Source organism: Polypterus senegalus, chromosome 13, assembly GCF_016835505.1.
Source record: "Polypterus senegalus isolate Bchr_013 chromosome 13, ASM1683550v1, whole genome shotgun sequence".
NCBI classification, from domain to species: Eukaryota; Metazoa; Chordata; class Cladistia; order Polypteriformes; family Polypteridae; genus Polypterus; species Polypterus senegalus.
In genome coordinates, this window is record NC_053166.1 from 132120146 (window position 1) to 132147249 (window position 27104).

General features: G+C 40.0%; 1 protein-coding gene and 1 long non-coding RNA gene across 3 annotated transcripts in view; both read left to right on the forward strand.

Moving 5' to 3' along the window:
• Positions 1-27104, forward strand: part of LOC120542004 (protein tweety homolog 3-like) — a 289028-nt gene that overhangs the window by 32462 nt on the left and 229462 nt on the right. The gene's annotated exons all lie outside the window — the stretch shown is intronic.
• LOC120542005 lies at positions 5855-8017 on the forward strand. Its single transcript, XR_005636129.1, has 3 exons — positions 5855-5895; positions 7649-7733; positions 7865-8017. It is a non-coding gene; the product is annotated as an uncharacterized LOC120542005 (long non-coding RNA).

Below are 27104 nucleotides of genomic sequence, written 5' to 3' on the forward strand. Positions count from 1 at the left end.
CAGAAATCTACATTTTGTATCTAATACTTGTATGCAAAATTTGGTTGACCTAAGTGAAAGCGTACTCAAGTTATTGTGCTTACATACACACTGTAAGAGACAGCCGGCTGCTCAACCCAGCTGGGATGACCCTGCAATGGAAGGATGGAGGAAGGCAACTTTTCAAGGACACTGCCTCCCCCAAAATGCTAGATGGCAACTTTCCTGGACTACAGCGGTGCCTTTCGATTCCCGTAGGGCACTTTGGGACATGTGGTGTAATACCACAGCCCTGCTGGGTACCATGGGCGCCACCAGGAGACGCTGCAAGACGACTGGAGAAGTTGTATTTCATCCTTAGCGTGGAAGTACTCCCAAGTCACGAGGACGGAAGCTCCAAAGTACTTCCAGGCTGAAGAAAACTCAAGTCCTCCATCTGACCCGGCAGTGCTGGCAAGTCACGTGGGAGGAAGAACATAAGCATTTCCGGGTCAAGGACTATATAAAGGACTGCTGGAAACCCAGGAAGCGAGCTGGAGTCGGGAGGTGTTGGACAGAGCTTGCTGGGAGTTGAGGAGGAGAGAATTGTGTGTGGTTATTGGGAATTGTACTTATTTATTTGCCTGTATACTGTGGCTGTGGTGCTTGAGGGCACTATTAGAGAAGGAGAAAGAATTGAAAGGAACTTCTTTGTGCTTTTAACCTGTGTCCTGTGCATCTGTCTGTTGGGTTTAAGGGGCAACAGTGCCACCTAGCATCTTACAACACACACACACAGACAGGCACACAGACATAATTCCAAAAATTCACCAAAATCTCAAAATGGAATTTTTGGAGGATTCCAATACTTTCCTTACACTTCATATATGAGAATGTCAGGGAGGTCTAAAATGTCGAGATTCATCAAAATCTCAACACTGAATCTTGATGATTACAATACTTTCTCAATAATTCATATACGAGAAAGTAAAAAGATAAAAAGTAAAAAGTAACTGTCCGAGATCTAAGGTTTCAATTATGGTCAGGTTTACATTCCAGAGGACAGTTCTAAAAGGTCGCTTTTTGATAGGTAGACTTCTAAGTGCCAGAAAATAAGAGCAAACAGATAAGAGAAATAAAGTATGGCGACATAGTGTTTTGCAAAATGAAAATCAGAAAGCTGAGTTCAAATCTTAGGTCTGAGTCTGGGTGAATTTATTTTATATTCTCCCCATGTAGGTTGGGGTTCTTCTCTTTGTACATTAGTTTAATCTCCACTTTTTTGAATTTGAAATTTTAGGGTACTTGTATGTAGGCCCAGTACGTTTTTTGAACTCTGTGATGGTCTGATGTCCTCTCCAGAGCCAGATACTACTATGCACTTGATGATTTATAACAGACGTAGTTGATAAGTGAAATGTTTTGCAGTGTCACCCCTATTTCTGTTCAGTTTGGTTGGTGGTCTGCACAGATCTACAGATATTAGTCAAGTGAAGTTTAAAGAGGCACTGCACTCCTCCACCATTAAATGTGGCAGCAACCCAGTAAAGAAAATCAGAGAACTGAACATGCCATCTAAGGCCGACTGATCATCATAAGCAGAGCTTAGTCAGCTGTTACCATGGGCACATACTAAATCCACTCCAGAATTGTGCCCTGGAAGCAACCTAAAAGAGCAAGAGTTAAAGCATTGCTAGGCCTGAAAGGCTTTTTAAAAATTCTGAAAACAGAAGCTACCTTCAGCTTTGCAGCCAGTGCTAATAATGGTGTGGCATGGTATTACACTCACAGAATCCAATGGCACCATGAGTACGGAAGCAGACATTGGACAGGCCACGTTACCTCTCACTCTTGCTCACACCCTCCAGTATAGTTGAGTACATTATTTTCCAGTGCTGTGGTCAGCAGTATTGGGGCTTTTAGGTTGAAAAGCTTGAATAACTGAGAAAAGCCACAGTGCTGCTGCGACAAGAAAGGCAAAACAAGCCAGTATTTCCCAGCCTTTCTTTTGTTTCATTTCACTACTGAGCTAGTGATCTACTCATCAAGTTAAAACAAATGAAAAGCCTAGACAAGCAGATGAATTGTAGAGATACCTTTTTCCTAAGCTTGGCAAATGATATCAAATGACACTTGGCAAACTGTATTCAGCTCTGGAGATCATATTGCTGGTTTGGGAGATGTTAATAGATAACTGGCATGGGGGTGTCAACCATAATGACTTTTTTGCTTTTCTCAGCTGGCTGGATTTCTTTGATATTTTGTCATTTCAATTTGTTGTCCTTTATTGTTTTTATTATGTGAGCACAAGGGAACACAGAGTGGGTATCATTGTGATTTCTTGGACAGCTAAAGCTTATGTCACATTAGGTGACTTTTCAAGTGATTTCCAGTAGTACCCTTCATTTACATAATCTTCTCCAGACGGGGGCAGTTGGTAGTGCAGTCCCGTGAAGCCAGTTGTCTAATATGACATACATAAGGACTGAGACTGACTGGGATAAAATCAAGCAAGTTTTTCTCATTGGTCGGAGGGGCAGGCTCTTTACATGTGAAAGCTGAGAACCAGTGAACATTCAGCAGGGGGTACAATGCATAGAATTTAGCAAGGAGGAATAAGGTATAAGGCAGGTTTCCTTCTTCAAAAAACAAAAGAGAAACAAAGATGTCTGATGTTTTCTGCTTTATGAACTAAAACAGAATGGGTGGAAAAAAAGACAAAGACGGTGTTTGAATGCATCACAGCTATTAACCCTTCACACAGTGTCGGTACAGCACCCATTCGTCAGGCAGCATGGAGGCTAAGGACATCACAAACAGAAAAGAAGCATGTCTTGTTTGATGTCTCATATTTTATGTGCCGTAACAAAATGGAGTAGAGATTGTTGCTGAACTTGCTGCAGCTGTTTACACTTCATTCACTACCAGCTATCATGCCGCACAGTATTGGCTATCACAAAAGAAGTGAGCATAATTGTGCTGGAATATTTATGCTCATTCGGCAAATGTGACATGAGCTGTGATTTTCAGTTATGTAATTTGACACTGTACATCAACGAGATCAGTGACATACTCCATGACAAAAAGTTGTGTATTGTGACATTGGCTTAACTGAAAGAGAGGATTCTTATTTCCTTCCAAGATGCGCAGTCCCCGGTAGGTTAGCTGTTGTTCGACGTGAGAGGTGCAAAATGACAGATAAGAAAAGACAATGAAACGGACTTGTACATGACAAAATGAAATCATAATTGGAAAATCAAAAACCAATATGTTAACCAACTTCGAAGCTGAAAAACACATGGAAAAGTACTGGCTTCCTGGAAGGATTTTAAATACTATATATGTGCACAAAGTCTTTTGAAATATCCACAAACATCTACACAGATAGTACTGTGCCTCCATCTTATATAGGTAGGGATCAATGACATTGTATGCTATTGAAAACTATTAAGCCATTAACATTATGAAAATAAGGAGAAAATGTAAATTGGCATGCAAAAATGCTGATTTATTTTGAGTATGCCTATTTATTTGAGTATATAGACCAAATACAAAATTGCAATGTGATAATGTTATGAAAATAATGGGAAAAATCCAAAAGCAAAAATGACAAAAAATTGCAAACCAGACAAGAACATGAAAGCACGAAAGGGAGCCTATGTGACAGCTAATGACACAGTAACGTGCCTAAGGCAGCAGGTACCTTAAGCCTGGTTTAAGCTTGCCGTGTGTGTGCTGGGCATTCAGGCTGTGTGGCTAAAATGACATCATGTGTGGAGATGCACCAGGTTTTTGCTGTGGATTTTCTTGACTACACAGTGATGTGATTGTGACACCACATATCTAAAGTGAAGTTTATGAGAGGATGGTGGCAGAAGTGAAGTGATATAGGCACCAATAAGTTTTCCCATCTCTGAAACCGCAAATATACTCTAATGACAACAAATTCATGGAAGGAATCTGCAAATAGTATTTAACAAAAGAAAGCAGAATATAAGAAAACACGGACACTCCATCTTTTTTTTTGCTGAACAATTCAGTTCCTCTGCTGTTGTTAAGTATGAAGCATTGATCAAACGCTGCTACATACTGACTAGAGAAATATTTATGTATGATCAAACGGGCCACCACAAGTATAAATATGTTTTGGTTGTTGACAGCACACACACATTGTGTTGTGTAACAAGGTAAGTATAAATAGGGCTTTACACACAGGGTTCTCATTGTATTACCAAGATCGCAGGCCACAAAGGCTTAGAATGACGGGTCAGAAGATGAAGCTTAAGTAAGTTGAAGTTCCATGGTCAAAACCAGAAAATTAATACTATCTTAAGTGAAAAGGTAATCCAAAAGTGAAAGTTGGAAACAAAGTTGGTTAATCATTTAAATGCACAATATGTTTTAGAGAACATTTCCACAATCTTAGATGTTGAGAGCTTTTTGCTTCTGGCTTGTTGTAGCTTGACATGACTTCTAAGAACTGTCATCTAGCAACATAAGGGAGTAATTTAAACTGCAGTTGCTCAATATAGTGGCGCCCAAAACTAAACAAAATGGCATCTTAGCATTTTCAATACAAAGCAGAAATAATTTATACCCACAAATAAAAATAACAATAAACTCCTGTATAAAATCCTCATAGGACATGGTCAAAGGAGGTTAATTTTAAGCTTTATAACTACCTGGACCTCATCTGGAGTTCTCTGTGCAGTTTTAATTTCCAGCAGTGCTGCACAAAGTTAAGTGAAAAGCAACTAGGCTGATTCCAGGGCTGTAGGCAATGAATTATGAGGAAAGATTAAAAGAGCTGAGCCTCTTCAGTTTAAGCTAAAGGAGATTGAGAGGACACACAATTGAAGTAGTTAGTCCAGTGGATCGAGACTGTGACTTTAAAGTGAGTTCAACAAGAACATGGAAACACAGTTGGAAATTTGTTAAGGGTAAATTTTGCATAAAATTTAGAAAGGTTTTCTTTACACAGAGAAACATAGACACTTGGAATAAGTGATCAAGTAGCGTGGTAGACAGTAGGACTTTGGTATTCTTCAAAACTCGACTTGATGTTTTTTTAGAAAAATTAAGTGGATAAGGCTGGTGAGTTTTGCTGGGTTAAATGGCCTGTTTTTGTCCAGATTGTTCTAATTTTCGAATGTTCTTATCCGCAATTGAATACCTGAGTACCCTAAACAAATAATTCTGGGTTAAGGGGACCTGTGCAAAATCACAAAAATTAAGACAGAAGAAAAAAACAAGGAGGTGGGGTTAAATTACAAAACTTTAAAAAACAGAAAGACTAGAAGACAGGAACAAAATCATGATGACAGTGACCAGTAGCTACATAACATAATTTAAAAAGCATTCACTGGAATACACATAGAAATCCAAATAGCTAGATACATTAGATGCTATTTATTTTATGGTGCTGTATAATGTTTACTTCACCCACACCAGCTGGTGTGCCCAACATTACAATTAGCGTAACGTTTAATTACACAGTTACTATAACAACTATACATTTTCCTAAGATTTTTGCTCCCCTCTAGAATTGTGATATCATACAGAAATCTCCACCTTATTTTGCCTTCTTTCCCCATTGGGTACATTCAAGTAGTTTGTCCCCTCCGGTGGTTAACATTGCCTGTCAGTTGCCCTGTTGTCTCTTTTTTTTGTTTTGTCTGTGACATAGAAGGAGGTGCGGAGGCTCTGAAATGTTCTCCAGATTCTTAGTTTGATGCTCACGATTTTTAGTGGGGGTGGATGAGCGTGGGTTTCAGCTCATTGTGTTACCATTGTTTTCCTGCTTATACTTTCTCTTTGGAGGTGGTTGAATTTTTTTTATTTCCATGACCTAAAAATCTCTGCTCTAGTATCTTTTACCGCAGTGTTTCTTAGTCTTAGTCAAAGTAACCAGCTCCTTATCCCTCTACAAGACGCCATGTGAGTTGTGCCATTTTTATGTAAAATATTTTCTCCTATTTTGCAGCTAAGATATTTTTTAAAAGTATTTTCTGATAATTGTTTTCTGCATTTGTTTGGTATTTAAAAAAAAATGATTGCCAGTCTTCAGTCAGTATCCTATAATGTAGTCGTTCTGGTGTATAAGTAGTGTGTAATGGCCCTGAAGCAATAACTGACTAGACTGAACACTCATTTTCAGCTTAGCTTTCTATCAAAGATTCCTAAATGTACAATTTCCATTTTATTTAACCTTTTTACCTTTGTTCTGCAGTCCTGATACATATGATGTATTACCAGCCTACATGAAGATGATGGTCAAAGTATTTTGTCTCTTTAGTCCACATTCAGAACCAGACTACTGTGAAGTATGCTATTATACAAAATAAACAGAACTGAGGGTTGTCAGCTGCATTTTGCCTGATGGGATGCAGGGAAAGGCTTTGGCCCCTGTGACCGTGTACTGGATTAAGCTGGATCAAAGATGGAATGCTGCCTCTGTTATTTCTTTAGTGGTGTGTTTTGTTAATGCTAAGTGATTTTTTGAGTGTTTGTGATTGTGTTCCCTAAAATCCATCCATCCATCATCAGATCTAGTGTCTCCATAGGTGTAGTAAGCCAAACGGGAAGCCATAGCAGGAATCAGGTCTTGACTGGACAGTGTTTCCTCAGAGTACCCACTCAAGCAGACATTGACATGCATATGGTGTAAATTTAGAATTTCTAATTAAGCTAATGTGCTCTTGAAATCAAGATTGATGAGCAGACAGAGGAACAGGTTGTAAGCTTCATTTGCCTGGGATTCATCTTTTTGGAGGATGGAGGAGGTAGTCAGGAAATAGAAAGGCACCTAGCAAATGAGGTCGGTCAACAATGACATCACTGAATACAATCTGAAAGAGCAGACATATATCTAGCAGTTCAAAAGTCAGGCAGGGTAAAGCACTCATCTGGCTGATTGCAACATATGGATGCGAAGGATGGACCCTTAAGCAGGCAGACACAAAGAACGTAGAAGCCTATGAAATGTTGTGCTGTCCACAGATGCGCCAAGTATCATCGAAAGAACCCCATACTAATAGATGCGTTCTCGATCGGCTAAATGACACTAATGAACTACTGTGTAAAGTGAGAAAGTTAAAACTTGGCTGCTTTGGACACATTACAAGGAAAACTAGCTGTATGGAGGAGGACATCATTTAAAGATGCACAGAACGCAAGCGCAGCAGAGGGTGAAAGAGAAGAAGATGGATCGAGGATATTTCTGACTGGACCTGAATGGGAATCAATGAAGAGGTCCGGACGACAGAACTCCTTGAGACATGAAGATAGGCCCCACTTGCTGCCAACCCTCCCATAGAAGGATGGCATCGAACATATATGCTTGTCTTTGGGATGTGGACAGCAAACTAAAGTACCTAAAGAAAAGTCTTTGTGGGTGTGGGGAGGACATACAAACTTCAGAAAGATAGTGAGTGGACAAAGAGCTGTGAGGCGGCAGTGCTGGTTGCTGTGACACACAATGTACTGTAATACAAGACAAAAAGATGATGAAGAAGAATTGGGGTCAGAAAACCCCTGATTATTGGTAGTTTTTTGTTCAATTGCATTAGGCACATGAGCCGCTTACCATATCTTATAAACAGCATAAGGAGAGAAGTGATTTTTCAGGAATGGTGTCAGTCGAATGATGTTAACGTGCGGTTTTCAGCTCTTTGTATCTTGTCTTTACCAGAAGTGGAGGGGAGAAGTAAGATGTCAGTCTTCATGTGGGACTTTCTCTGCTCAGGGAACAGGAACAAAAATCACTGTTCTGAAAGGTACAAGCCTTTGTCCAGTCCCCCATGTGTCCCATTAGATTGGTTACGCAAACCTAAGCATTGTTGAAAATTCTTAGTCAGCTCTAAGGCATTGCTATACTAAATCTATTATTTCTTTATGTTCCATCTAGAAATTGAAGATTTGCAGGCTTCAAAGTCTGGATGCATGTTTCTTCATGCCACCATCTTTTATGGTATCAATGTGATGTCATTATGGACAATGTTGCTGTCAACTGTATAGTAGCTGTTATGGTTTATTCCCACAAAATCCTTGCACAATACAATACCTGATGAAACAATAATGAATTCAAACAATTAAAACATAATTCAAAATTTGATTTTCTTGATTAGTTTTTTATTCAGTTTTTTATTCTAGAAATAAAAGAACTAATTCTAATAAATGAGGAAAATAAAGGGTTAATCAAATGAAGATAATTGAAAAAAATAAGAGTAATACATCAAATCACTAAAATAACAAAATTGGTATTCAGTACTGAAATAAAATGAGAAAAAATGTTATTTACCAAAGCCAAAAATACTCAATTTCAAAATTCATAATCTTAAATACTGAAACATAAATCATAAGTAGAAAAAGAGAAAAGACAAAATAGTAAGAAGACTGGAAAATTAATAAAAAAAAAAAAGTGGAAGCTCAAAGAGAGCCAAAAAGAGAAAACTTTGATTTTCCTGTGCCATGCGGTGGTCTTTTTATAGGGATCTCAGGTAACTGCAGATTAAATGAATACAACACCTGAGGGTCCAAATTGACATGGACAGCTGCGGGAGCAGAAGTAAACAGAAAACACAAAACAAAATAAATACAAACCATAAGCAAGGGAATGGGGGGGAAATGCCAAAAAACCTAAAAGAAAAGGCAAAGCCATATTCCTAACTGAAGCACCCATGAAAACAATGTGAGAAGTGGCAGTTTCTATCAAGAAAACCTTGACCAAAATGGCAGGCTAACAAAGTCATAAAAGTGATCGAATGTTGTAATGACAAAAATAACAACAGTAACAATTCCAAATATTAAATCAAAAAAGGTCATTTTCAAATGAGACAACTAAAGTAATAACAATCCGAATACAATCCGAATACAAAAAAAATCTCTAATGTGTTCCTGGTAGCATGTGAGCAAACCACATACAAGTCAAGATGCCTGCATGACTTCCTTAGCTGTTTCTGCTGAGTCTTTTGCACCAGATTGCAACTGGTGATCCTCGATAAGATAGTGAGAATTCAGTGCGTTAGAGTTGCCTCAGTGCTAATGAGAACACACTGAGCCGTACAAGCCCTAGTTCCCTTTCAGCGAGCTCATGTCACAGAGGTGTAGCTGCTATTTCATCATCAGAAGGCAAACTGATCAGCCTTTTACAGTTTTTGCTTTATTTTAATCATTGTTTGCTCTCCATGCCATTAGTACTGATGAACGTGGAGAATGATTGTGGTGTTTAAAGGGCCGAACAAAAGAGTAGTCTACAAATGGGCTGAGTGAAATACTATTGCAGAATTTAACAGGAAAACCCAATAATCAAAACCAAAATAGAGAACTAAAAATGCACTGATTGTCAACAGAGAATTGTCTGATATGCCTCTTAACCGAGATGTTGCGTATACGCCTTTATAATGCCACATTGTGAGTGCTCCTTTTATCTTTAGTCAGAACTTTTCTTTCTTTCTAGTAATTCCGGTGTGTATTTGAGAGGAATTTGTTGTCTGTCATATGTGACATGTAGGGGGAAAAACAGCACCCAAACCCCAGATGGCACAGAAACATCTTGGGTTCAAAATAAACATTTTTATTTTAAAGAAATACCTTTAAACAGGCTTCTTCATCAAACAATTCAAAAGTCCAAACACTTCATTCCAAGTTCCTTGTCTTATTTCCTCAATTCATCCAAGGTAAGCTTTGTCCATCCTCCACACCCGACTCTCATTGACTGGGTGATGTGGAGTAGCTTCCTTAATGCCAGACCCAGGAGAACATCTGGTGCTGTGACACTGCATCCAATAAACACTTCTGGGTTAGGTGGAACCTCTCTAAAAAGAGAAATTCTCCTTTCAGCTCCCCTTTTCAGCTCACAAGAAACCCATCAGAGACAGCCATTGGAACTACAAATTCCATGCAGCCCTGCAGGGTGAGAGATACACCAGGGGGATGCTGCCACCCAAAACACTGGTGAGCATGTGGCTCCAGGAGGCTCCATCCATTTTAGAGACTCATCTGCGTAAGGAACTACCCATCTAGGCTAATCTGGGACCTCTGCAATATAAGGAGTTTGTCATTTGGCATAATATTTATTCATTTATTTAAACTTCTGTAAAAAGCCAAATTTCTCCCCGGGAACAAATAAAAACTCCATCCATCCATCCATCCAGCTACAAGGACATGAGGAATTGGGCCCAATACCAGCACCATCAGGTGCAAGACAGTAGCCACCCTGGATAAGGCAGTTGGCCATCATTAAGCACAAAGGTTCACAGTTGTTCAATGCAGATCACATAATCATGTTTGAAATGTATACTAGGTGGAAGCTCACATAGACCTGTAGGGTACATAGAAACTCCTCATTCAGAAAGAACATACTGGAAATTAAACCTAGATACCTGGACTTGTGAAACAGCAGCACAGCATTTGTTTGCAGTAGGCTCAAACAAACACTGCACCCAAAGTGTTGAGCAGAGGGAATGGTAAGAGGCAGCAGGCTTGGAAGGTTTCCAAATGAATTAAAGCTGACAAATCTCTAAATGCTTCAAATGAAGTTTTTGGCATCACTCTGCCCAATTGGTTATACTTCACATCAGATAAGATGGCATATTCCAGTGTGATGCTATTACCCGACTTGTTCTCAGTTAAGAGACACTCTCTTGACATCAGTGTGTCTTAACAGATACTTTCTAAAAAGGGAGTTCTGTGCATTCTACTAGTTCTGCATGTATTGTTGCATCTGTAAATAGCACCAGAATGCTCCGCTTACTTAGCAGACAATAAAAATATGAAACTCTTCTTATATGTTTTTACTGAGCAAATTATTGAGAGGACTGTGAAACTAGCAGGTAGGGCCTCCTTTTGATTTTAAAACAGCCTCAATTCCTCATGGCATGGATTTCACAAGATGTTGGAAACATTCCTTTGAGATTCTGGTTCATTTTCACATGATTGCATCACATAATTTCTGCAGATTTGTCAGTTGCGCATTCATGCTGCGAATCTCCATTTGTATCACATCCCAAAGGTGTTCCACTGGATTTAGATCTACTGGCTGGGAAAGCCACCGAAGAATACTGTGCTCATTGTCATGTTTGTAAATCTACAGTATTTTGAGTGGACTTTCGCTTTGTGACATGGTGCATTATCATGCTAGAAGTAACGATTAGAAGATACAGTATATAAATTGTGACCTTGAAGGGATACATATGGTCAGCTTAAATACTGAAATAGGCTGTGGCATTCAATTGATGATTCATTGGAATTAATAGGCTAAAGGTATGCCAGGAAGATATACCCTACCCCATTACACCCACCCTCAGACAGGTCGGGTGCTTGTATTTATGCTTTTATAACCAAATTCTGACCCTACCATCTACAAAGTAAGTGCCTCAGCAGAAATGGAGATTCGTCAGACCAGGGTAAATTTTGCAGCCATCAATTGTTTAGATTTGGTATGCCTGTGCCCACATAAGCCTCAGCTTTTTGTTTGTTGACTGAGTAGAACCCGACCACATCAGGGTTCGTTGTGTTGTGCATTCTGAGATGCTTTTCTGCTCACCCGAGTTGTACAGTGTGGTTTTCTGAGTTGCTGTAGACCTTCTGTCACCTAGGAAAAGTCTAGCCATTATGGTTGATGACCCCTCTTATCAATAAGGCATTTCCATCGGAACTGGATCCCTGGATGTTTTTTGTTTTTCACACCACTCTGAGTAAACTCAAGAGACTGTTGTGTGTGTGTGAAAATCCCAGCAGATCAACAGTTACAGAAATACTTAAACCCAGCTCGTCTGGCACTAACAGCCATGCCACAGTTAAGATCATTGTGATCACATTTTCTCGCCATTCTGGTGTTAAGTGTGATCATTAACTGAAGCTCCTGACCTGTATCTGCATGATTGTATGCATGGTGCTGCTGCCACATGGTCGGATGATCAGATAATTGCCTGGATAAGGAGGTGGACATGTGTTCACAATAGTTTTTTCATTGAATGTATGTATGTATGGTATTATAGTGAGCTAGAGGGCTTGGTGAAGATGATTACAACAATGATACTGACCACTTATGGACTGCTGACCCATCCAGGGCTTGATGCCCCCTTGTAATTAAGCTGCAGCACAAGATGGCAAAAATGAGGAGCAATCCTCCAAATATCACCAGCCAGACCAGGAGTTCAAAAATAGGCCTCACTCCAAGCAGCTTGACCCCAGACTTAAACGTCAGACTTCAAAGCCAGCACCGGCTTTAAAAGTAAAAAAAAAAAACTTTAGATACACAAAAATGCCCTTCATTGGAGAGGATTACAGTAAACCTCTGACTTTGAAATGCCAAAACCAAAATGAAGTTTGAACTATTTAAAGTGTTTATGAAAATGATCATAAAGGAAGGAAAAGACAATCTGAAGCAAACAAGTCCAAATCCACAATTCAGTAAACAATATCCAAAAACAAGAGGAGAAAATCCAATGATCATAAGAGTAATCCAGACCAATACTCACCGTGAGGCACACCCCATTGCATTGATTGAACCTCTGAAGGACTCCTCATCTCAATTTCAACATAAAGGCAGAGGGCGGTACCTTGGAAGTGATATCATGATGGCCCTGCCTCTTGGGGAGTTCCTCCCACTGAACATAAGGAATGTAGCCTTGAGATACATATACATAATACATAATAATCAATATGCATGTAAAACAATATTAACAAAAATTGCATGAAAAATAATAATACAAAAATAACAGTTCTTCTTCTTTCGGGTGCTTCTGTTAGGGGTTGCCACATCGGATCATCTTCTTTCATATCGTCCTGTCTTCTGCATCTTGCTCTGTTACACCCATCACCTGCATGTCCTCTCTCACCACATCCATAAACCTTTTCTTAGGCCTTCCTCTTTTCCTCTTGCCTGGCAGCCCTTTCGTTAACGTCCTTTTCCCAGTATACCCAGCATCTCTCCTCTGCACATGTCCAAACAAATGAAATCTCACCTCTCTGACTTTGTCTCCAAACCATCCAACTTGAGCCAACCCTCTAATATACTCATTTCTAATCCTGTCCATCCCCGTCACGCCCAATGCAAATCTTAACATCTTCAACTCTACCACCTCCAGCTCTGTCTCCTGCTTTCTGGTCAGTGCCACTGTCTTTAACCCATATAACATGGCTGGTCTCACTACCGTCCTGTAGACCTTCCCTTTCACTCTTGCTGATAACCATCTGTTACAAATCACTCCTGACGCTCTTCCTCACAAAAGAAAAATAAGCTTGGCTGGCTGTAACATAGCACCGATCAAGTGTCGATAGATTGGAATGCCCACCCTCTGATCACTCAGATTTTCAAAATCAATGTCAACCGACTCTCCAATTGGGTGTCTCTGAACGTAGTAAATGTTCCACAGCAGCCACAGATCGTGTTGTCACATTCAGCTACTGAAGTCTACACTGTGCTTGAGGTCATATTTGCGACTTTGGGGAGGTTTTTCTTTGCCTGTGAATTGCTATCCCAACTGCTTTTAATTATTTCTTGATCCATGCTCAGTTGGAATGTGTAATGTTTCTTTTCTTATATTTTACAGTTTGCCTGAGGTTAAAATCAAAAATGATTTCCAATTATGGCATTTAGAAATATGTGATTTTATAGAAATGTTCCAAAGAAGTAAAAGGACTCTCTGTGCTCCCCACTCTTCATTTTATACCCAGATGGTCCAGTTCCAGGGTCCCGTTACTGCTGTTCTGGACAGTGTTGGGTATGCAAAGTGGGAACCAACCATTATTCACACACAACACTGATATGGGGCCAGTTTTCGAGACACCAGTTACAATGGTACCCAGAGCAAAACGTGGTGCACACAGACATAGGGAGCATACAGGCAGTGCTCAGGCCACAATCTGAACCCAGAACACTATGTGGATGATACAGTCACAAAACACATGGATAGTACAATGCAAGATAAAACTTTTAACATTTTAAATCTAACTTGCAGAAACAGATTGGTGCCTGCTTTCTGTTTTTTTTTTTATTTCCACCACAAAGCAGAAGACAGGATTTATTTCTTTTTTCCAGATAACATTTGCATTCATTTAGCTTAAACATTTATTGTATTATTTCCATATTTGTACAGCTAGACCTTTGCCAGCAAGACTTAATCATGGCCATACTAATGAAAACATGATTAACAGAAAGTAATATTCAAATTAAAAGACTATTATATGTAATAATAATGTAGTAATAATACACATTCGCATAAACAGATAACTGCAAGCATTAATAATAATATGAAAATAATAAATTTGATATCAAGGGATTAAATATGTATGTAAAGCATATGAAAACAACATGACAGTAATAGATAAAAAGTTTAAATTTTTAAACTGATCTTCTCTGCTTACTGGCAGTGAGTATGTGGCATCTTACTAGTGTGACCTATACCAGGTGTTGCAGCATCCTAAAACCATAGACACAACCACAGCAACACAAGTCCCGTGTTCAAATAAAAGAATTATTAAACACCAATACCTCAACAAGGCTTCTTTTATATTTGTTACACAGAAGCACCAACAACTCTTCTTCTTTCTCTCTGTCTCTCTTTTCTCCACCCCTCCTCCCAGGTGAACTTTGTCCATCCTCCACTCCCGAATTCAACTCGCTTGGCGGAGTGGCTTCCTTTATGACAAGACCCAGCAGCACTTCTGGGTTAGGCAAATCCTCTCTAAAAAGGAGATGGTTTGAACTGCAGCCTGCAGTACCTATAACATGCGTCAGGTAATGCCCACAATGTCAATGTAATGTTGAGGCTTTTGTGACTGACCTCATAGGTACTGCGGGTTGTAATCACACTCTTGCTAAAAAGAGGAATGCTCATTCCAGCTCTCACAGGAGACACTCAAAAACCCAGCAGGGCTGCCCATTGGGACAACAACTCCCATGCAGCCCTGCAAGAGTACACATGGAAGATCCACCAGAGGGATGCTGCCACCTAATACACTGTGGGAGCTCATGGCCCCAGGAGGCTGCTTCTCTCCATTCATTATACGAGCATTTCAGCTGGGTAAAGAACCATCCATCCTGGCAGGGGTGCCTGCGATGCATAATATAAGGGTTTTTTTATTTGTCATTTTATCTTGGACCTAGGAGTACTAGGACACCTACCCCAGTTCCTCCTGTCCGTGAAGTTTAAACCACTGCCAGGGTTCCAGGAAGGGAGCAAAAGAAACTGAACAAAAGACTTGACACTGAGAAAAAATAAAAAGCTACAATTGCTGTTATCAATACGGGTACTCAGTAACACAAGGTAACCGATGCTTAATATTTAATTTGTACATTGTAACGAGTGCTATGACAGAGGAGACAGACAGACACATACGCACACAGTCCACCGCAGCTACTTGGCTCCACACGTTTGAGAAGTGCTTCTCTCTGCTATGGTATCTTTCTGTCATTTTGACTATTGCATCACTATATGGCATAACAGTAGTAAATAAAGAGTTTAGAAAAGAGATGAAGTCTAGGGATATACTACTTATTTAAATGCTGCAGTTATTTGTACATGGCATGTATGTATTTCCAATTAGATAAAATTTACTTACTTTAGTTACTCATTTAGATGTGCAGTCAGAAAAGGGATACTGTGCAGCCTTGTCTCTGTTTTACTTTTGTGGTTTGTTTATTCAGGTGTTTTGAGTACTGAAATCTGCATCTCCTGTGCCTCTTCATTAGCCACTCTCTAAGCGTCAGTTCTTTTGATGGAGTGTGACACATTGCTTACTTCAAATGTCTATTTTTCTGTTCATATGTGCATGAATATAGCTACCTATTCTTACAACCGTAAATCAACACTATTGTGGTAATGGTGAACAACAGGGAGAAGACACAGCACCTGCGACAACATGTCGTTCAAGTTTATTACTTGTTCATTGATGTCTTCGAATGCCAATGTATAGACTTTGTAGAAAGGTTTTTCCTTTGCAACAGTTATTTATGGTTATTTTTAAAATGTTCAATGTGCTCTCTGCAATAGGGTTTTTTTTTTTTTTTGTTTTTTTAAGAAGTCTTTTCGACAGTAGATGGTTCATCATAATCAGAACCTTGCTGTCTGTCAGACCAGGTTAATGAGAGCGCTTCTGCTCCCTGCAGTTCAAAATCGCTGACCCTACTTTGAGCGCCGTCTTCATGAGGCATTGGATTGGTTCACTCAGTGATCTGTCTAAATGGCCCAACCCAGTTTCAAGGCAAATTCACTCACGGTTGTCTCTATGTGTATTATACGTCTAGCTTCAGCAAGATTACCTCACCGCTAAACCTCTGTTTTGACAGTAAATATAACTTGAATGTTCTTGGTAATATACCAGGAAAATCTACATAGTAGACGTATCTGGGGAATTTAATCTTATTGTATGATACTGAATATTTACTCTCCAGTAGCCTGAATGTTGTCTCTATTTAGTTTATCTCAAATTGCTCATGTGCTATCTTTAGGCCTGGATCTCTGTGTTATTAATGTCCACTTAGGAATGTTTGATTCACATTTGCCATATAGTATCCAAGCTAATGTATCTGCAATGTTCACATTGTGCCAGAAGTGCAATAACATTGCAGTCTTGGAAGTTTAGGAGGTTTGAACGTCGTTTGCCAAGGCTTTCGTTTTTTACTTATTCTGTACGTGGTATTTTTGATCTATCAGATCACAAGTGAATGTATAACGTTTTTTCTTTTTGCTATGGTCAACTGCAATCTGATCTGATTGTGGGTGGGAAAAAGAGGCCCGAAGTCTGAATCATGTGCTAAGATCAATCTAATCGACTGGTACTTGTGCAGGTTGTTTTATGCAAACTTACATGTATGTGTGGATTTATTTTTATACTGAGACTGCCTAATGACTAACAGAAATGTTACTCATAATTCAAAGTGTTTCCTGCAGTTAGATCATTCCTATATTGGATCAAATCCAAACCTAACCTGAACCATTCGAGAGTACACTTGGTACTGCACCAAGACCACCGTTTACAAATTACCTTGGTACGGTTGTTTTGGTCCACACCAGAATGTGACTGTTGTATTCCCATGTACTTAAATGAATTGAAAACAGGGCTTCAAACAAACTAGAAGTGAGATTGTCTCAAGTCAGCTGCATCTTTCTGATTCCAAATATATTATTATGTCTTGACAGTTGCTTTAGGCAAAATGATCAGCTAAATAAGTAAGTAAGTGGGCAATATTCATGAGAATCCATTTCCTCAACTTCATTGTAATGGAATGTTTTTAATACAGTTGTTTGTCAGAGCCTGTATTGTGCAAGTTCTGGACCAGGAGTCTCCGACACGTTGCTCGTGAGCTACCGGTAGCTCGCAAACCCCTTTTCAAGTAGCTCGCCAAAGGGTTAATGAATCCTACATAAATTTGAAAACCTGATTAGTCAAATTAGGGGTGGGTGATCTTTCCACAAAATTATATCACGATCCACAATCTGAACTGCAATCTATCTAGCATATACTTAAGATAATATCCTGACTCAGATTCATCAAGAGCTAAGTAACAATTTATTTTAAGTATCAAATTGTTGAATTGTTGTTTTTGAATTCAATTGTTCTCTCATTCTCTAGCTAAGTAGAGTTAAGGTACACGCCCTGAAGCTGGTGAGGAAGGCCCCAACCGAACTATGATACATAGCAAAATGAGAGAAGTCTCAAAATCAAACGGAATGTTCAAGCAAATTCTAGAAAAAAACCCGATCTAAATCCGTTAAGTAGTTGTCTCGTGAAAAGCGGACAAACATACAGACAGACAGACATTGGATTTTCTATATTATATATTAGTAAACCTTCAAAATAATGTGCAGTTAATGTCTCAACAGCATTCTCAGCATTTCTGGAGCTTAGTGGAGCCAGATAACTATAAGAATCTTCACCAAGCAGCTCTGAAAATGTCTGCTTTGTTTGGGTCTCCATACCTCTGTGAGTCTGACGTGAATGTCATGAAATCAAAGTTCAGAACAAGACTGACAGACGAACATTTAAATGACTCCAGAAGAGTGAACCTCAGTGGCTCCACTCCACCATACACCTGCCTCTCTTGTTGACTCCATGCAGTGCCAGTCATCTCACTAACTAAAAAACACGTCACACATGCAGCTGGACATGTGAATAAAGTGACACAGTGACATGGAACAAAATGTCAAATGAGTAAGTAACATCTGTGTATTTGGAATTACATTGTTTTGTTTTGACAGCATTCTTGTTTTAATTCAATATTGTGAGATACACTAGAAAGTACATACAGACATACAAAATGCAATTGTAGGTGAACTAAATATTTTTTCTGATGTTTTAATACAAAATTTGAGTTGTGGACACCAACATATAAATGTTCCGGCAAAGCTTATTCAGTTTGTTTGGGTTGAAATAAGCGATGAGAATAAACGTTAGAAAACATGAGTAGCTCTCGGCCATTTTCATTTTGTAAAAGTAGCTCTCAGGGGAAAAAAGGTTGGAGACCCCTGTTCTGGACCTTTTAACACATAAGGTGAACAAAGACTTGGAGTGGACTGTGATTATACACGGATCATGAATGAAATGATCAAGGAAACAAAGTACTCAAAGAAGCCACCTTAGAGGCTGGCAAGATAAGAATCACATGATGTTTGTGGCCTTTGGCCAAATTTACTTATTCAAAGTACAGTTTGCAAACTCCGACCTGTTTATCTGGAAAGCTGTGAGCAGGAGGTGCCATTTGGAAAATGATAGGTGACTCCAAGTCTGAAAATGAAAGTAAAAATGCTTGTGTGACAAACAAAAAACTCCTCACTGTAATCTCTTATGTAATGCAGCCCATGACTGTTTGGTATGGGACCCTATCCATCCATCTATCTGGTCACTCATTTTCAAGCCTGCTTACTTCAGTTCAAGGCTGTGGAAGATGACCTTATAATTTATGTATTTTTTTGAAACTGCCTGTTCAAATACCAGGTCATGGGAGCTTTACTTTGAACAATTGGAGACAAAGCATGATGGGGTGCTAGCTCGTCACTAGGCACACTCAAATATGTTCACTCCCACACTCACTCACTCCAGGATAATTTACCTATCCTGCTTTTCTGTGAAATATGAGAAAATACCCATGGGGAATAGCCATGCACACCAAGAGAGAACATTCTAATTTGAAACAGATCCACCATGATTTCAACCTAGGCTTCTGGAGCTATGGGTTAGCCAATCCAAACCTAGTATATTGTCTTGGGTAAAGGTGTATGCCAAATGAGCAGTAAAAAAAAATAAACTGTGAAGAAATACTAAGATGCTGCTTATCCTGGAATTGAATCAGAATTCCAAACAATGATCTGTGAGTGTTCAGTGAGTACAGTTAAGATGGCACCAGTGTTTAAGGAACCAAGGCATTGATGCCAAATCTATCCTTCCAGAATAGTCAGAAGAATTCTGCCTGACAGAGCTGGAGCTGTACAAAAGGGTTAGCAGGTAGGACAAGTTCTGCTGCAGTCTTGGCCCTTTTCGTCTTTTTTGCATTCTATTGTGGTACATAAAACACGAGACATCAGATAGACAAGCCTCTATTCTATTTGTGAGGTCCAAAACACCCATGTTCCTTACTTCTACAGTAGTCGCTGCATTAGATAGATTGAACTTTCAGGAGAGCATTCTTTGGTTGTCAGCTGTCATGCACACAGAGGCCACCTCTATAACTAAAGACAAAATCCAACCTATTCAGTTTTGTTCGAGTGAGTCATGACTTAGTGTGGCATACCCTGCGACTCACTTAAACTATGTCACGCAACTGGAGGTCACAAGAGCACACTGACAACTGCCTGTGACTGCATGCAACTTGCTAAAATTGCATAAATTAAGGCTAGTGTGTAAAGTTGTCTATTGTGATGTGGTGAATGCATCACCACAAAGCACAATCTGATAAAGCGAATTGCTTGATGCAGCTCTGCAAACTCTTCAGCGGGGTTCTTACCTGTAAAACCCTTCCATTTCACATACCACAAAGCATGAAAGAACACATTTCTAGTTAACACAGGTAAAAAATGTCAATTTTATAGTGCCTGTTGGAGCTTGACCTGACAGCAGTAAGCACAATATTGAAATTAACCGAGATTCCACTCTGCTGTATAGCATACACAGGTCCATCTCTCAGCTGGATGTATTCACATGGGGCGTAAGTTAGAGTAGGCAAGCTAACAAAAAGGTCTCTGGAATGTAGAAGGAGCCTGAAGACCATGAATGGAACCTGCAGATCATGACGTCTCCACACAGTACGTGACCCTGTTGAGAATGGATTGGGGCCCAATTGCTGTTGTATTGACCTACACTGTAGGAGGTATGATGACATCCATTTTCTAACCTGCACTGCAGGCTTTTCGGAACTGATGCCTGCCTTGGCAACACTGGGTGCAATTTGGGAAAGCTGCTTCATTTCCACATTGTGAAGTATGCAATGCAAAATACTCATATACTGTAGATTGATTATTAGTGGAAAATTCAGACTAAATTATATCTATATAATTATATATAAGGGTTGTGGTTTGCTGAGACATTATATATAAGGGTTGTGGTTTGCTGAGACATCAAGTACAAGGAAGGAACCAAACCTGGCTGGGCATCATGCTACTGCAGGGCACACACACACATTGTGGCCAATTTAGATTCACCAGTTAATGTATATTGCATTTTTGGATCAAAAACCATGCATACATGTAGAAAAAGCACACTCCACAGAGACAGAAACACTCCTGGAGTGTGAGCCTGGTTTTCTACAACTGTGAGGCAGAAGTGGAAATCAGTGTGCCCCCACACTGCCCGCTCTATAAATTCAAGCATCAATTTTTAAACTTGTTGATTGATTTCAAAGTTTTTTGTTCTGGATTTTTTTTTAGCGGCATCAGATGCAAGGCAGGAACCAACCGCACACTGAGCAACAGTGCAGGACACACACACACTCAAACTGGGAACATTTGAGATTCTCCAGTTAAGCTAGATTTCATTTCTGGAATCAAAATGCACACGGGCATGGGAAAATGTGCACCCTCCAAACAAAAGTGTCCTGGCTGTGCTCTGAACCTGCCCTTCTGATTCAGTAAGGCAGTGGTGCTAATCACTGTACCATCAAGCTATTCGCATCCATCCATCCATTTGTTTTCAAATTTGCTATTTAATTTCAAGTTTTAGGTGCTAGAGCCTATTTTAATAGTGTCAAATGCTAAACAGGAAACATTCCTGGACTGGAAATCTGTCTACCACAGGGCACACACACTCAAACTGGGAATGATTTTGATCCAGCAGTTTGCCTAGATTGCACATCTGGAAGAAAGTCAGCTTGGCAGAGCATTGCAGGGCACGCTAATGCAAACACCTATGCTCACTCCAAGACAGAACTTTATTTGTTCCCATGGGGAAATTTGGCTTTTTACAGAAGCTTTTTAAATAAATCCATCATTAAAAATAAATAAATAAATATACACACACACACCCCTTGGTCTGAACACACACTGGAATTACTATAAAGCAAGAAAAATTGAAAAGGCCTATCTAGGGTCACCAAGCATGTATCTTTGGGATGTACAAGAATATCTTGAATACTTGAGAGAGTGTGCAAATTCCACTTTTTAAAAATTCTCTTCTTTAGTTTAACTATGTTAGCTTTACTTTAGTATGGTTCATGCTTTATTCATAACTCACAGTCTTCCCTTTTTAACCATTTACAAGTAAATTGGGCTTTCAGGGTGTTGTCAGAGAGCTGCACGCGATCTCCATGTCCCTGAAGACCCCTTTCTCTCTCTTCAGGGCTTAGACCACATCTGTTTTTCCCGTTCAATGCATGGCAATTCCAGACCTTTAAAACAAAAAGCCCATTAGTGCTCATCAGAATCAAATCAGAATTGACAGCAGCGCTCACAATCACATCTGTGATGTCGGTGACAGAAGGAATAAGTGGGGTGTAAAGGGTTAGCACTTGTTTTGTACTTTGGACCTCGTGTTTGGCCCTGGTGGGGCAGTGTTTGGCTTATCTTGGTGACCAAAACGTGATAAATCTCTGCAGCCCTGTTGACTGAGCAGCCCACTTAGACGCCTGTGGTGGAGTAAGCCCTGTCACAATGCCTCCAGCACAGCTGTTTCACATTTAGACACCATTTTTTAACCTCCGAGTGTGAATGTGCTAATCTGGGTCTACTTTGGGAGGCAGTTCTGGTTTGAGTCCCAGGCTTTGTTAAAGGATAGGCATCTGTTGTTCACAGGAGCAGCCACCTTGTACAGGTTTTATAGTTTAGTTACTGTGAGAGTAACATAAGGAAGAAAAACTTATTAGAATACATAAAATTTGACATACGAGAGGAGACCATTTAGTCCATCAAGCTTGTTTGTTTAACTTACAGCTCATCCTGATACTTCTTAAATATTCTTTATACCTTGATTGCAAAAACTTGCATTACATCTCTCCATCTGTTCAATTTCCATTCTGCCTATGCACATTTTGTTTGCAGAGAACCTGAAAATCTCCTGAGCTGACAGTGATAAGCACAAGATTGAATTGAACTGACACTCCACTCTGTTGCATAGAAAACAAAGGTCCATCTTTCAAGGGGGCAAACTGGAGTAGGCAAGCTGACAAGAAGGTCTATGGAATGTAGAAGGAGAATGGAGACCCTGAAGGGAATGAACGCAAATGTGAAGAGAGCTTGTAGTCTCCACACAGAAGGTGACTCAGTTGAAAATGGAATGGGGTTCAAATGCTATTGCAAGGACTTAAGTTAGAGAGTTAGTTAGTTAGTTAGAGTTAGACTGAGCAGGAGGAAAAAGAGTGGAGTCAAAAAAAGAAAGTGTGTTATGATTGGTATTTTTCATAAGGATGCAAGGAGTAGTGTTGGCGAAGGTAGATGAGTTTAAATACAGTAGAGTCTCGCTTATCCGACATAAACGGGCCAGCCGAACATCGGATAAGCGAAAATGTTGGATAATGGCAGGTGTTAAGAAAAAACCCATTAAACGTCAAACTATGTTATAATTTTACACATTACGAACCTAATAATCATGTTTTACAACATAACAATAAGTAAATTAATATGAATAAATTAACTGAAAAATGAACTTACAGTTACAGAATTGTCTGATGTTAAATACAGTATGTACTGTACTTAAAAAGTTCAGTCCTGTGATGATTTAAAGACATTTTTGATCGTAGTCTGCTTTCCTGACGAGTGCCGTTTCTTCACTGTAAAGTCTTGCCATCTTTGCAGCATTATTATGTCGATTCCTGTAGCTTCTTCTTGTTGCTCAATGTATTTAATTAAAGTTTTAGCCTTAACTCCGTCACTAATATAGTCAACATCCGTTCGAGCGTATACTTACCACAGCATTGTGACTGCGTGTGTGTGTTTGTGCTGTGACGTGCGAGTCCCCGTCTTGCACCTGAAAACTCGAAGTTGAGTCTCAGTACTTTTAGCAACACCAACCTTATTAAGCTTGAAACAGCAACAGCGAGGTTATTTAATGTAGCGGGATCTTTCATTCTCCTATACACAGACACAGCAGTCAGGCAGGGTCGGGGGGAAAGTAATACTGAGCCCAGCGCATTTATAATGTCCCTTGTTCCTTGTATCACCCATCAACGGCAGGCGCTTATATCATGTTCGCGATCTTTTCGGATTGGCTTTTACATCGAACTGCTACAGAGCTGGCTACCTGCGATTGCTTTGGGACGCTCTTCCGCGTGTCGTCCCGTTGGGTGGAATCCCACAAGAGTTTAGAAAGTCACTCACACCAGCCATGATTCTTTTCAAAGGTAAAGTGCAGGTTAGTTTGCTTTATGTATTTTTACTTTATATATTGTATTAATCATTTTTATATGAATAGTTTTGGGTTGTGGAACGAATCATCTGAGTTTCCATTATTTCTTATGGGGAAATTCGCATTGATATACTGTATGAGTGCTTTGGACTGCAAGCACATTTCCAGAACGAATTATGGTCACAAACCAAGGTTCCACTGTAATTAGCTGCGGCAGAGTCGGGAGCAACAAAAAATAGACTAAGCTCACGCTCGCAACTTGCAGTTCTTGTTGCAGATTGATGCATATTTTTTTTTTTTTTTTGCGGTGGGACGTCGGATAATACGGAATGTTGGATAAGCGAAGGTAGGATAAGCGAGACTCTACTGTACTTGGGATCAACAGTACAGAGTAATGGGGATTGTGGAAGAGAAGTGAAAAAGAGAGTGCAGGTAGGGTGGAATGGGTGGAGAAGAGTGTCAGGAGTGATTTGTGACAGATGGGTATCAGCAAGAGTGAAAGAGAAGGTCTACAGGACAGTAGTGAGACCAGCTATGTTATATGGGTTGGACAAGGTGGCACTGATCAGAAAGCAGGAGACAGAGCTGGAGGTGGCAGAGTTAAAGATGCTAAGATTTGCATTGGGTGTGACGAGGATGGATAGGATTAGAAATGAGAACATTAGAGGGTCAGCTCAAGTTGGACGGTTGGGAGACAAAGTCAGAGAGGCGAGATTGTGTTGGTTTGGACATGTGCAGAGGAGAGATGCTGAGTATATTGGGAGAAGGATGTTAAGGATAGAACTGCCAGGCAAGAGGAAAAGAGGAAGGCCTAAGAGAAGGTTTATGGATGTGGTGAACGAAGACATGCAGGTAATGGAAGTAACAGAACAACATGGAGAGAACAGAAAGATATGGAAGAAGATAATCCGCTGTGGCAACCCATAACGGGAGCAGCCCGAAAGAAGAAGAAGAAGAAGATTCTGCTTGTATCCTGAATGAATTATGGCAAATTATGTGTCTCCTCTAGGGTTTTTTAAAGTCAAAGATTCTGATTCTAAGGTCAGAGTTCAGGTTGAGGAACTTAAAATTTATTAGCTTTTTCCTGTGATGCTATTTTGTTATAACAGAATCGAATTCTTCATGAACAAAATTAATATTAAAGGGTAAATAAAATGTGTATACAAATAATAAAACTGCCAGCAAATAATAATAAAAGAAATCACAATCATAGCACAAAATAATGTTTTACTTACAGTAGTTGCTGTCATAAAGAGCATAGCATTTTTTTTTGCACTTCCCACCAATGCCACAAATCAGTCCTTTTCTCTTGTGATTTGTTGTAGTTCATGCTCATGGTGATTTCTGATGTACTCTTTGGTTTTTGTGTCTTTGGTTTGCTAGTTATTTCTTTTGTTTTATTCTAATACTGCTCACCGCAGCCTGTTTCCAGACGGTGATTTTGTGCTCCCTTCTGTGCCATTCATCTCCTGGTCCTTCCAGGCTTAGTATTTTCCTTGGGCACTATCCTCATTTACATTTACATGGGGTCATTTCATGCCAAAATGATGTCCTTTATCTTTTTTTTTTTTTCTGTTTATGACCCAACAATAAGTTCACCTCAAAATGTTCATCTCAAACTATTAAGGATATCCAAACTTTTTCATGTTAAAATCAAAATGTGCTTCTGAGAAATTATGAAGCATTTTAAGACCTAACTGTGCTAAAAATAAATCTGGAAAGTTTTGCTCCATTGAGCAAGTCGGGACACATCCAACTGACAATGCTGTCCTGAATTGAGGGAGGCTGAAGCTGTTGTTGTCTAGCAACAGAATTTCAGTCAGATTTACATTGTTTGGTGCTGTTCCAAGAATTGAAAAGGCATTTACAATATACTGTACACATGTCCATCCATTGTCTGAACCCTCACATGTAAAGTTGTGGGAAGTACCTGTTAAGGCAAAAAGAAACATTCATACTGATGTTTTGTAAATACCCGGGAGGAAAAAATTAGTCAAAATTGTCTAAAGTAAACCTATAAACTTGCACGGCTAGCTTTGCAAGTGTCACTAAAGTACACACACACACGCACATCAGATCTCAATGAGAAAAAAATTCTGCTGAATATCTATACTGATATGGATTGGGTAATGTGTTAGGAACAAAAGGATGCCACATCATTTGATGGAAATGAAAATTGTCAACCTACAGAGGGCTGAATTCAAAGACACCCCGAAAATCAAAGTGAAAAAATGATGCGGCAGACTAGTCCATTTTGCCGAAATTTCATTGCAGCAACTCCAAATCATACTCAGTAGTTTGTATGACCCACCTCATGTGCTTGTATGCATGCCTGACAATGTCCTAATGTGATGACGGATGGCGTCCTGAGGGATCTCCTCCCAGATCTGGACCAGGGCATCACTGAGATCCTGGACAGTCTGAGGTGCAACCTGGTGGCGTCAGAATGGACCGAAACATAATGTCCCAGAGGTGATCTATTGGATTTAGGTCAGATGAGCCTGGGGGGTCAGTCAATGGTATCAATTCCTTTATAATCCAGAAACTACCTGCATACTCTCACCACATGAGGTCAGGCACTGTTGTGCACCAGGAGGAACCCAGGATCCACTGCACCAGCATAGGGTTTGACTTTGGGTCCAAGGATTTCATCCTGATACCTAACGGCAGTCAAGGTGCCGTTGTCTAGCCTGTAGAGGTCTGTGCGTCCTTCCATGGATATGCCTCCCCAGACCATCACTGACCCACCACCAAACCGGCCTTGCTAAATGATGTTACAGGCAGCATAATTTTCTCCAAAGCTTCTCCTGACCCTTTCACGTCTGTCACATGTGCTCAGGATGAACCTGCTCTCATCTGTGAAAAGCACAGGGTGCCAGTGGTGGACTTGCCAATTCTGGTATTCTATGACAAATGCCAATCGAGCTCCACAGTGCCTGGCAGTGTGCACAGGGCCCACTAGAGGACGTTGGTCCCTCAGGCCACTTCCATGAAGTCTGTTTCAGATTGTTTGGTCAGAGACATTCACATCAGTGACCTGCTGGAGGTCAATTTGTAGGGCTCTGGCAGTGTTCATCCTGTTCCTCCTTTCCCAATGGAGCAAATACCAGTCCTGCTGATGGGTTAAGGACCTTCTATGGCCCTGTCCAGTTCTCCTACAGTAACTGCCTGTCTCCTGGAATTGCCTCCATGCCCTTGAGACTGTGCTGAGAGACACAGCAAACCTTCTGGCAATGGCACTTATTGATGTACCCTCCCGGAGAAGTTGGGCTAGCTGTGCCACCTCTGTAGGGTCCAGGTATCACCTCATGCTACCAGTAGTGACACTAAACGTAGCCAAATGCAAAATGAGTGAAAAAACAGTCAGAAAA